Below are 11,473 nucleotides of genomic sequence, written 5' to 3'. Positions count from 1 at the left end.
TCTTGTTAAATATTATTTTATATAAAGTAAGATTCTAGCAAACAGAACCAGCTCAAGCTCTAATAAACATAAAAAATTTGTATGATTTTGTTCTATAATTGTCATTACCTTTGTGTATCTGCCTTTCCGAATTTCGTATCATATATATATATTAATATAGATATATTATATATATAATATATATATATATAATATATATATTATGTAGTATAAGTTTTGCATGTTCATCCAACCACGTTTGTTATCATTTACGTCTTTCCTCAGACGCCTTAGCTGGTTTAGTCACTGATTATATTCATGAATTTTCCTATATCTAAAAGGAAGGCGAGGTCCTTCATCACTGCTGTGTAAAAACATTGAAAATATAAGAGGAGTAACTTTAAAGGGATTGGAATTTGAAGACCGGAAACACAACCAAAAGAGTATGAATCCAAAATAAAGTTTTCACAATCAAATATCATCGGTGACCATAAGACCCGTTCTTTCTTCCGTGACGTCATCCCCACATCCTCAGTGACGTCACAGTAGCCAAACAACGTGCTCTAGAGAAGAGGAGGCGCTCGGGGAAGCATGATTTTCAATATGTTTTACATTCTTTTCCTTTCTTTAGCAGGGAGACTTGTTTTAGGAAGTCCCACTCGCGTGAATTTCTCAAGAACCAGTGATGACAATGTTTTGCCTTCATCTCATCTGCTGTCATGATATGGTGCAGTTTTTTATTATGATTATTTCTTTTTTATCTATTTTTTTTTAATTTCTTCAATGTAATAAATTTTATCAAAGAAACCCAGCTACTGAACCAGTTCGCTCTGCACTTACCGATAATTTGATAGGTCGAAGGTTTAGGAAGATTAATAGTCTCATCTCATATAAAAGATAATGGTCTAACCTTGCTTTTCCTGTGTATATCAAGCAGATTTCTCTATTTCACTTAGACGTACGATAGCTGTGCTCAACTCAAATATAGTTTCGGATATACCAAGATTTTTTTTTTTGTCTTCTCAAAAAAGTATTATTTTCTCTTTGTATTTTTTCCTTTAGATTACCTTAATGTTAATAGATTTTTTTTTTCTTTGATAACATTGAAATTTAAAATTCACCCATTTGTATGACTTTTATAAGCGTCGAATATATTATTTATACGAGGGTTTTAGATTCATTAAAGCTTATAGGCATTTATAAATTTATTATTTGAAATTTTGAACATGAATTGCAGATTCACATAGAAAATTGTCGTCTGATCATAACTTTAAAAGGGAAAAAGGCTGAACAGTGTTTCATAACTAATCATTACCTTGCCTTTTGAATACCGGGATGGCTGATATGTATGTATATACATATATACAATATTACATATATACAAACATATATGAATATAAACAGGTGTGGCGTATATATATACATACATACATACATACATACATATGTTTTCTGTATTATATATATATATATATATATATATTTTATATATATATATATATATATATTATATAAATATATACGTATATGTTATATACTTAGTATAATTGCTTGCTTGCTTGCTTGAGATTTGCGAAGTTCTGGCTTCGCCCGGGCCTTTCACTTATGGCCCGGCCTGGTCAGCTTTTTTTGGCTGTTCATTTGTTGGTCTGACACTCGGTGCTTAAACCCTGGCGGTGGGATTGCCAGCAAAGGGGCTCCTGTAGCCGTGGTGTAAGCATCTCGCCTAATCTCTTTACCCGCCACGACGGCTGTGTTCTGTGGGGTTTGTCTTAGGAATTGCGTGTGTACGAAATTCTCCAAGTAGTGTATCAGTGTGGCGTTCGGCTCCCCGAAATGCAGAACACCTCTCTTCTTTTCTAGGGTTTTGTATATCTCCCATGCACAGTGGTAACCTGGCGAAATTTCGGCAGAATGACTTCGGTACCTCTGTTTTTTTTTCAGAGATCCCGTGGTTCTAGCCTGTGGCATCTGAGTACCACGGGCCGGGGGGGAATGTCTCGTTTCCCTCGTGAAGCTGCAGGAGGGGGGTTTGGCCCCCCCCGTACATTTCCTCCTAAGAAAAACTTCGGCCTTCTGATGTATTATCAGGGTTTTGGGGCATACCCCGGGCCTTTGGGCTAATCTGTCGCAAGCTCATTGCTTGATCCCTATATGGCTGGAACCCAGTTTTGAAAATTTTCTACCTGGCAAGCCCCTTTTGTTTATTGTCCCGTGGTTGTCAGGAGGTGATGTTGTCAGTGGGTGAGCGCTGGTGAGACAGTCGACGGCTCTTTGGAGTCTGTGTGTATGACCACGTGCCCTTTTTCTCCGGGACGCGTGTCCAGTGCCCCTGATAGAAACTACCTCTGCCTGTAGGGGGAGGCGTTGTCTGTTACCCTCAGGATTTGTGGCATCCCTTGCCAAAGCCGGCCCTGCAGTGGGGGTAAAGGGACGACCGATCCGTCTGTGTAATATGTTAGGCTCCCCGGGGGGGTGATGGTTGCAAGCCCCTTGGGGTTTTCCCCTTTGGGCTAGGCTACAATATTCATTTTTTTTGTTTCCATCTCATGACCGAGAAACTCTATCGGGTTTTGTGCCCAGGCGGGCTTCAAAAAAAGTCGGTGTGGGGACCCATCCCCTTGGCCAGTAGTGGTTCTTTGAGCTGAGGCGATTAGCCCCCTGGCTGTGTGAGACAGCAGGATTTGTTTTGCAACAGCTCTTATCTTGTTCTGGGTCTGACATTTTGGTCTTAGGTTTGGGTTTCCGGGGAGCCTGGATGACCTTTTGATAAAATTTGGGTGCCGTTGTCAATTCGTGAGGCCAAGGGGAGAAGGGTTTTGGGGTCTCCACTAGAGGTTGAGGCCTTCCCACCTTGGGGCACCCAAAATGCCCCTGGGGCTTCGTTTTGGACTTCCCCAAATGGGGTCTTTATATTTTCTTTTGATGCCAACAGAGCGAGGGGGGAAAGTCACAAGGGCCTACAGCATGAGTAAATATCTTGTACTCTGTTTTGGGCCCCTATGCGTTTTCCCATCATTACTCTCATGCAGCAGTTTCCCCTTTTTCGGTCAAGCGGGTACTGGCCTCCTGCGGAAGGAGGGGGCCGGTCTACCCTTCCCCCAAGGTACAGGTATTCCTGAACCCCTCCAACCCCTTCCCTGGTTTTTCAGACTTGTCCCTTGACTCTCTGTCCCAAGCCAGGGGCCTTTTGGATTTGGCTGCAAGATCTTTAGTCCTGTCCTAAAACACCCCTCATACCAAGCCCCGGGGAAAAACCTGGGCTTTGTTTAGGCTTGGGGTCCAGTGGAGATGATGCGATCGTCTGCATGGGAGATGATCTTGCCCCCCACTGGGGGGTTTTTATTTGAGGATACGGGACTTTAGGGGTTTTAAAAAGGGCTGGACTGAGAACCCCACCTGTGGCGTTCCTTTTCTATGGCATGTGCGTGATGGGTGACCTTGGAATTTGATCTGGCGTTCTATTCGTAAAGTAGTCACCTTCCACCAAGAGTTACCTCTGTTTTCCTTTTTTTGGATCGGGCTCTCCGAATGGCAAGGGACTTCCCAAATTTCGAAGCCTTCTCCAGGTAAAGGAAATACTGCCCAGATGCGCCCTTTTTTTTATTGTCCAAAGAGCGTGGCAGCTGTGCGCGTGCTCATCCCCCTGGTGAACCCGGGAGGTTTTCTTTTGTGGGGCTCCCTTTTCCCATTGGAGGGGTTCAGTCCCATCCTCTCGGCATTTTGGCCAGGTGAGGAGAGAATGGGGCGGTATTTCCCCGGCTCCTTTGGTTAGGGAGGGGAACTATGGTCCCTCTTCCAGTTTGGGGGGAAGGGGAAGTTTCCAGGCCCGTTGATGATTTTGCGGGAATGCAGCTCACCTACCAGCCCGGGCGGGAGATGGGGGGGTTTACAGATCCCCGTCATGCCGGGCTGATTGCGAGGGCTTTGTGTGCTCCTTACCCCTCAAGAAAAGATAACGTTGATTTTATCGGGTTCGGCTCCCCTTTCTCTGATGTGAAAAATCTGTCGGTGTGGGCTTTCTTGTCTTCCCCTCATTCGGCTGGCAGACTGTCGTGTCGTTTTCGCAGAAAAACCTTTTTTCCCCGTTTTTGGGCCTCTGCCTGGGGGTCGGGTGCGTGCATTGGGGGGCTGAGCGGCTGGTAGCTCGTTGACCCGTTGCCATGCTCTGAGAGGGTGGTAGGTGATCGAAAACTCACACCTTCCCCAGCCATTTTCCGCCTCCTTGCGGGCATTTTCCCTTTGGCATCCCCCCCGCCCCCCTTTAGGGGGTGGGTTTGTCGGGGGTTTTTTGCCTTCGAAATGTTTTGGGCACTGTTTACCCTGGGGTTTGACCTCCCTAATTCGTCTTTGAAGTACCAGGCGTCCTTGTGACCCCGGCCCCAGGCCGGGTTTTGGGTTTGGCCGTGAGGCTGCCCATAAGGGCTTTACAATTGGCTTGTAGCACTTCCACTTTTCGCTCTGTGTGGGTTCCGTTCTCAGACAGCGGGCCAAAGGCGCTCTGGAACGCCTCCATTGGGCCTTGTCTTTTTTCCCATCTTGTTTGGTCGTGGTATTCGGCGGGGGCCACTATCCATGGGGTTTTTTTATAGTGCCATAAGGGTACTAGTACGGTCTCATCGACACGCCACCCAACCCTCCCCCAGAGTCGCAGTGGGGGGGTGGGGTTAGGACCCCTCCTCTCACAGGCTTTGGGCCCCTGGTTTTGAGAGACGTCTCGGGAAGCTCGAGCACGGGGGCTATGTGAGGGCCCGCCGCACCCGGTACCCTGCGGGACCAGGAGGGTGGTTTTCATTAAGTCTCCCTATGATCACTCGGCGTGTGTGCGGAAGCCAACCTGGTGAGTCTAAGCTATACAGTGTGGCCCTCTGTACCGTTGACAATTTCAGGGGTCCCCGGCCTTTAAAATCTCGGGGAAAGAGATAAACATCTTCCCACAGTGGGGTGCATCGGCTTTTGGGGGAAGCAGGAATTGTCCTTTCACCAGGGTCATCAGCCTTTTTTGCCATGGGAACGTGGCAGCGCGTGACGTGTCCCTGAAAAGCGAACAGTTTCCCGATAATGCTCCTGGACATGCGATGCAATGCCCCTTGATCCACTTTTGGTGGGGGGCACTCCTTGAGGAGAACCAAAAGATGTTCCACTGCAGTTTTTAGATTGCGGTATGATGTTACAATTGATAGTTACATCAGGACATCGCCCATTCGGTTGACGGTGGGAGTCTGACAATCCATTGTGGACCCACTGCTTGAGGACCTCTTTCGGCTGTCGGGGTACCCCGGGACCCACTGGGGGTTGGGGGCCCCTTTGGTAGCTCTGATTTTCGTCTTTGGCTTTTTCTCGGGCCCGGCTGTTCTGTGATTGGCTGGCCTTCCCCTGGGCGGGCCAGCTTCTTCTTTGGGTTGGGGGCACGGAATACCCGGGTTAGGCCTCCCGTGGGGCATAGCTGGCTGGCTTGCCTGTGGGGGATAGGGCCAGGCTCTGCTTGAGGGCATACCTGGTTTGGAGGGGGGGGGGATCTCGACCTGGGCTGAGGGGAGGATTGGGCGATTTGGCCTTCTCCTTTTCCCTTCCCTTTATGTTTTTCAGGTCTTTTAGAGTCTCATGGCAACACTGACTCCCTTTTTCCCCTCTTCATCGGTCCTGGACAGGAACTCCCTGTGTGACCACAGCAGTGATCAGGATCGCTGCCCCCCTCGTCGAAGAACATGTCTTCTGGGTCGGGGAGGGACCGGGGTGGGCTGTTGGAACCTTTCTTCCTGTGGTTCCCTGCCTTTTTTTATTGGGGGAACTCCTGATTGTCGGAGATCTCCGGTTTCGGCTGGGGGGCAGCTTCCTTCCTTTTAGGAGGTCGGGAAGCCTTTTTCGTTTTTGTTCCTCCCCCAGACTAGGGCCTGGGGGGCGGGGAAAAAAGTTTGGTCGTTTTTACAACTCTTCCCTTTGAGGGCCCCCCTTTCCTGACAGAGAAGCCAGGCTCCGGCGTGTGCCTTTGGCACAATTAGGAATTTGGCTTTTTTTCCCCCTTTTTTTCTTCTTTAGTCCCTTTGATGCACACCTTATTGTGTGCCTTGCTACAGACCCCCACTTTTTGGCTTGGCTGTACATTACCCCGGGGGGGGTGCCGTACTTCTGGCATTTAAAACACCGAAGGGGTTTCAGGCCCCAAAAAAGGGGTGGGTTTGTAGGTACCCCAGTTACCCAGATCAGGGTGGACTTTTGGGGGACCTTTCATGGTCACCAGGCTTTTCCTGGTTGGAGTTTCCCCCTTCGACAACAACCCCATGACCTGTGGTGTGATTTTACACCTCCACACGTATGAGACTGAGAACCAAGTAAACCATCTTTACTCTCTTCTCCTCGGGTTCGGGCGAGAGCTCACTTTCCCCCCACTTTTAAACCCCTTTTTCTCCTGTAGGAAACAGAGGGTGGCTTGATCTTTTGGGCACGATGAATTGCCCTGATCTCGCGAAAACCCGATCGACAGCCGGATTTTACGCTGGCCTCCAATGCCCCTTTCCATCTGGTACATTTTTGAAACCTTCGGGTTTTAACGGGACCTTAATTTCGGGAACGCCTTGGGGGGGCCGACTCCCCCCTAGAGGGGGCTCCGGCCCCGGCCGTTTCGGTCCCCCCTTTCGGCTTTTGGGGGTTTTCTCGTGGGGGCACCACGTTTCGGTGGTTTTTGTGGCCCGATTCAATCAGTGGGGGCGTCTGAGGGGGGTCAGAGACCTTCCTGGGTTTGGGGGCTGCCTAGGGGGGCCAGCACGAAGCCATCTGTTGGACAATCTGAAAGGCAGAATGTTTTTTACCTATTTTATTTGTCTTTCTGCCCTCTTTGGGGAGCAGGCCCGACGTGTCTCCTGTGCTCGGGTTTTCTTTTCCACCCGGAGGCACGAAGGGTTCAGGGTGGCTGCCGTGTTGGGCCCTTGCACGGGGCGTCAACAGTAAGATCTGTCTGTGGGGGATTTTTGTTTGTTTTTCCCCTATACTTTGGGAGTGCTTCTCCACTCCCCCCCACCCACCACGGGGTCCAAAAAGGGGAAACTGAGTGCTAAACCAAGTCTAACACAAAAAGGGGTGATAGTGAAAATACGCAGCCAAATTTGCCGTTGCATGGTACACAGGGGGTGTGGGTACCAACGGCAGCATGACTGCTTTACCCTACCCCCCGAGGGAGAACCCCGATTGACCCCCGGGCCCGGATCAGGGGGCCCCTTCTTGCAAAAAAATGAGGACCAAAAAGGCGTGTTTTCTACCGCAGGGGGACTCGTCACGGGATCGCTCAACCCCCAGGGACCCCGTCCCAGCCACAAGGGGGCCCGCACGGGGAAACCCTGGGTTAGGTGTCAAACCCCTGAAGTATCCCCGAGGGGAGCCCTTCCCCTACCGGACATCATTGCTGGGAACACTTTTGCTCTTCCCTCAGGGGAAGGGGGCTCTTTTACTTTTTCCGGCAGTTCCCCTCCGTCCCCGGAGGGGACCGTCCCTTTTTTTAAAAAAGAATCCCTCTTTTTTCTGAAACGCCCCAAAAGGGTTTTTTCACCTCATTGAGAAAAAAAGGGGGGGTCCTGCACCGTTCCGCCCTCCTTCATCCTCTGAAAACAGCCGGCCCGACTGTTTTTTACCACAGTAGGGGGGGAAATTAAAATTTTTCCCCGGGGGTTCCATGGAGGGGCGGTTTTGAGGGGGAACCCCTTCCTTAAACTCCAAAGGGTGTTTCCCTCAGTGAGGAAAGGGTGGGTTTGAAACCCGTTCCATAAGCTCCTTTGTCCCCTGGAAACAGCCAACCACAGACTGTTTCCCCCCAGTGAGGGAGGGATGACTTTTTTTCGGGAGTTTTTTGGGAGGGGAGTTTAACGTGAACCCTCTTCTCTCGAAACACCCCAAATTTCACCTAGTGAGAGAGAGGGGACCTGTCCGTTCCAGTAAGTTCCTTCTCCCTCTGAAATAGTTTAAAAAAAGACTATTTCATCACAGTGGGGAAAAGACTAACTTTTATCCAGGTAACTTCCATCACGGGGGAATTTCTGTTCTGCCCCAGCCTATTAAAAGACCGGGGTGAAGGCCTACAAGGGGCTTTTACCTGCCCCATCGCCTTTCGAAAAGAAAAAGAGTGGCAGTCTCAGATGGTCTGCCCGACCAATCCCAACAAAAGAATGGAAAATCCCAGCAACCGTAAGGCAGGCCTTCTAAGGCCCCCCGACACACCCTCCCCCGCGGGAGGAAAGGCTGCCCCGTCCGGCACGCGCCCCGAAGATGGGGTCCATTTCACCAGAAGGTGGGGCACAAAAGTTTTCCTAATGCCGAAAATTTCGCTAGGGGAAAAAGTAGGCTAGTGGGCACGAAGCTACATGCAACACTAGCATCGTGCATCAAACAAAGGGGGGGCGCGTCACCCTCCGGTAAGCGGAAGAGCCCCAGGCCCAGATTGCTGGGACCGGGCGCGGTGCACCTTTAAAAACCCCTGCAAAAACCACACGATGAGGGCTTGACCACTTGGGGTTGCTCGCCCACCCGCTGCGCCCCGTCCCCCACCCCCTTTCCGGAAACCGATCATCCCCTCTCTCGAATCGTCCAATCAAGGCGATTCACCCAGGGGGAGAGGGAGGAGCCCTTTCTCTACCCCTTCTGATTTGGGTCGGGGGACCCGTCTCTGTGTTGGCTTTTCTCCTGTGTGTCTCCCTTAGTAACAAAAATTTTTGTAGTAAAAAATAACACGGTGTTTAGTTTGCGAAAAAAATATTAAACTTTCTGTTAAGTACTCCTATCACTAAATTTTTGATTTTTATTATAATAAACGAAAAAAGAAATCAATGCAAGAAAAAATAGTTTTAAATTATTTTAGAAAATAGATACCCACAAAACACAGAATTTTTATCTTCCTCCCATTTAAATGTTGGTAAGATACTTATCTCCTTTTAAATTTCAGTTGCATTACCCATAACATTGATATCATTACCATTATTTTATTTTTACTATCCTTATTTTTTAACTATCAAAGAAAAGCGAGAGCGATTTTTGTTTTAAAAAGCAAAATGACAGGTTATTCAATCAGGAAATCCAAAAGGCAAAGTCTGGGATGCCAATAGTACCTGGAGAGGGAGGGGGAGGGGGGGGGGAGGGGTTTTTGTCGTTTTCAACCCATGACGTCACGTACCCCGTTTATTTTGTCATCATGAAATTTGTCTGCTTTGGGGTATTTGTAGGGTGGATTGTATTTTATCCTAGGAAAAAAAGAACAATGAAGGGGAGAAAAAGGGGGGAAATCGGAGAGGCACGGTTTTTTTTCATCGAAAGAGAAAAGCTTTTTTTATAATTTATCATTTTGATAGTTTCTTTTTTTTTTTCAAATAGAAATTTGACATTAGCCCTTTTTTTGAAAAAAAAATCAAATTTAAAGGATATTTGGATGTTGAAAATCTTGCAAGCAATTTTTTTTTCACAGTCAAAACTCGAATAACTATACCTAACATTCCCCCAAGTGTTTTTTTTTTAGTATACCTTCATATCAACATTTTCCTTCAGACCCCCCTTTTCTTATTTGTCTTTTTTTTTTCCTTCACTTTGCATTTTGCAGGATAGGATAAATCGTGTTTTTCTCCATTAGTCTTTTCATCACTTTCCCCCCCCATCAAATTTCGTAACTCAGACAGGTTCCTTTTTTTTTTATTACTTCTAAACTATATGTTATGAAACATTCTTATGTTAAAAAAAGCCAATATTTTCTTTTTGGTATTTTACCACGTACCTTGGGAAAAAAAATTTTAAAAATAAATAAATGATAAAAGCATTATGAGATAGATCAGCATAATTTTTTAAAATACTTTTCCCAGTGTTTAAATTGGGCATTATAATCTATATGGGGGGAAAAAAAAAAAGTATAAAAAATAGAAGGATTTTTTACTTTAGGATATACAATCACAGACTCTTATCTTCCCTTTTCAAGGGAAAATACTGACTTTTTATTAGACATCACTCCCTTTAAAAGGGGGTGATTATTGAAAAAAAGAGGGGGGTTTGCAACTGTTTTTCCCCCAAAAACCCTTCGAAAACAACATTATCGAGGCCGCACACTTGTAGTCGTTTGGAACAGGTATTTGGGGGGCCCCCTGGAAAATGGGGGTGTGGGACGGCTTGTGGGCCCTCCGGGGCTTTTGGGACCAACAGGGTCTCTGGTTCGTGCACCCTCTCGCAGCAGTAGGCTTGACCTTCTGGAGTCTTGCACCAAAACTGGTCACTTGGGCCATTGGAGATTCCAGCTCCCATAATAGCACTACCCCGTAATCCACCATGGACACCCCCACCATGAATTCCCCCACCTGATACCCCCGCCAAGAGGCCGTCTCCTGGGACGCCCCCCAAGCCTCAGAAGGAATTGTTGGTCCTTGTCCACCTCTACTTGGTCAAAACCGGGGAAACGGGCCCCCAGAAGGGCCCCGCATCACGGTTTTTATGCCTAAGAGGAAAACGAAGTTATTCTCATGCTGAATTTGTTTATCTTTTTATGACAAGCCACTTTTTTCATTATAAATCTAGTCTAAAAACGGTTTTATAGAATTTTGTTCATCTTGTAACAACACGCACATTTATTTTTGGTTAGAGTTTAGCGGGCGTAATATGGGGTAGGGATGCAACGTCACTTTTTAACAGGAAATGGGGCCACCTCCCTCCCCCTCCCAACTTCACTTTCCAGTCGGGATATTCAAGACGGCGGCGTGAATTTCAGTTCGTTTCGCTTTTCCCCGTTTACTTCTTGCGAATACGATTCGTCTTTCCCTTTTTACACTGATGCAGAGATGAAAATGCATAAAGGGTATCGTAAGCTTTTATAGCCCAAACCCTTTTTACTTTTAATGAAGGGGTTTGGGAATTTTTCACATTTTCCGTAATTACTGTATAATTATACAAACCCTTTACTAAGACCTTGTCTCAGTCATTGATGAACCCTAAAAACAAATAATATTATCATTTTATATCTTTTGATTCTTCTATATTAATTTCATAAAGGGCAGAGGAAGAAATCAAAGGAAAATCCCCGTGGGCGGCTTCACTCAATCTTAATTCAATATGCCGAGATATTCCGGCGAAAAAAAAGGCTTGACGTTTGCAAAATTTCCCTCAATGGCTTGATTTGTACTATCTTCTGGAAATTATTTGTCATGTGCTCAGTGACGTTACTTCCAGATCGTTTTTTATTTTACTAAGGGGGACCTTGCTCTTTCCCTTCGCTCTCCCTCCCCCCTTCTTCTCGCTCTTCGTTGGCTTTTTTTACCCAGCTCTCTTTTCTTTTTGTATCGCTCATTTCATAATTCATCCTCCCTCCTTTCCTTCCCCCCCCCTTCCTCACTCTCCTCTCTCTCTTTTCTCTCTTCTCAATATCGCATCCCCTCTCTTTCTTGTTACAGGAAAAAAACTAGTAAATAATTTTTAGTTAAAAATTTTAGGAAGAAAAAATCAGAGGAATCAGAGAAAAAAAAAAAAAAAGAAAAAAAAA

Source organism: Penaeus monodon, chromosome 43, assembly GCF_015228065.2.
Source record: "Penaeus monodon isolate SGIC_2016 chromosome 43, NSTDA_Pmon_1, whole genome shotgun sequence".
NCBI classification, from domain to species: domain Eukaryota; kingdom Metazoa; phylum Arthropoda; class Malacostraca; order Decapoda; family Penaeidae; genus Penaeus; species Penaeus monodon.
This window is presented reverse-complemented; position numbering follows the sequence as displayed.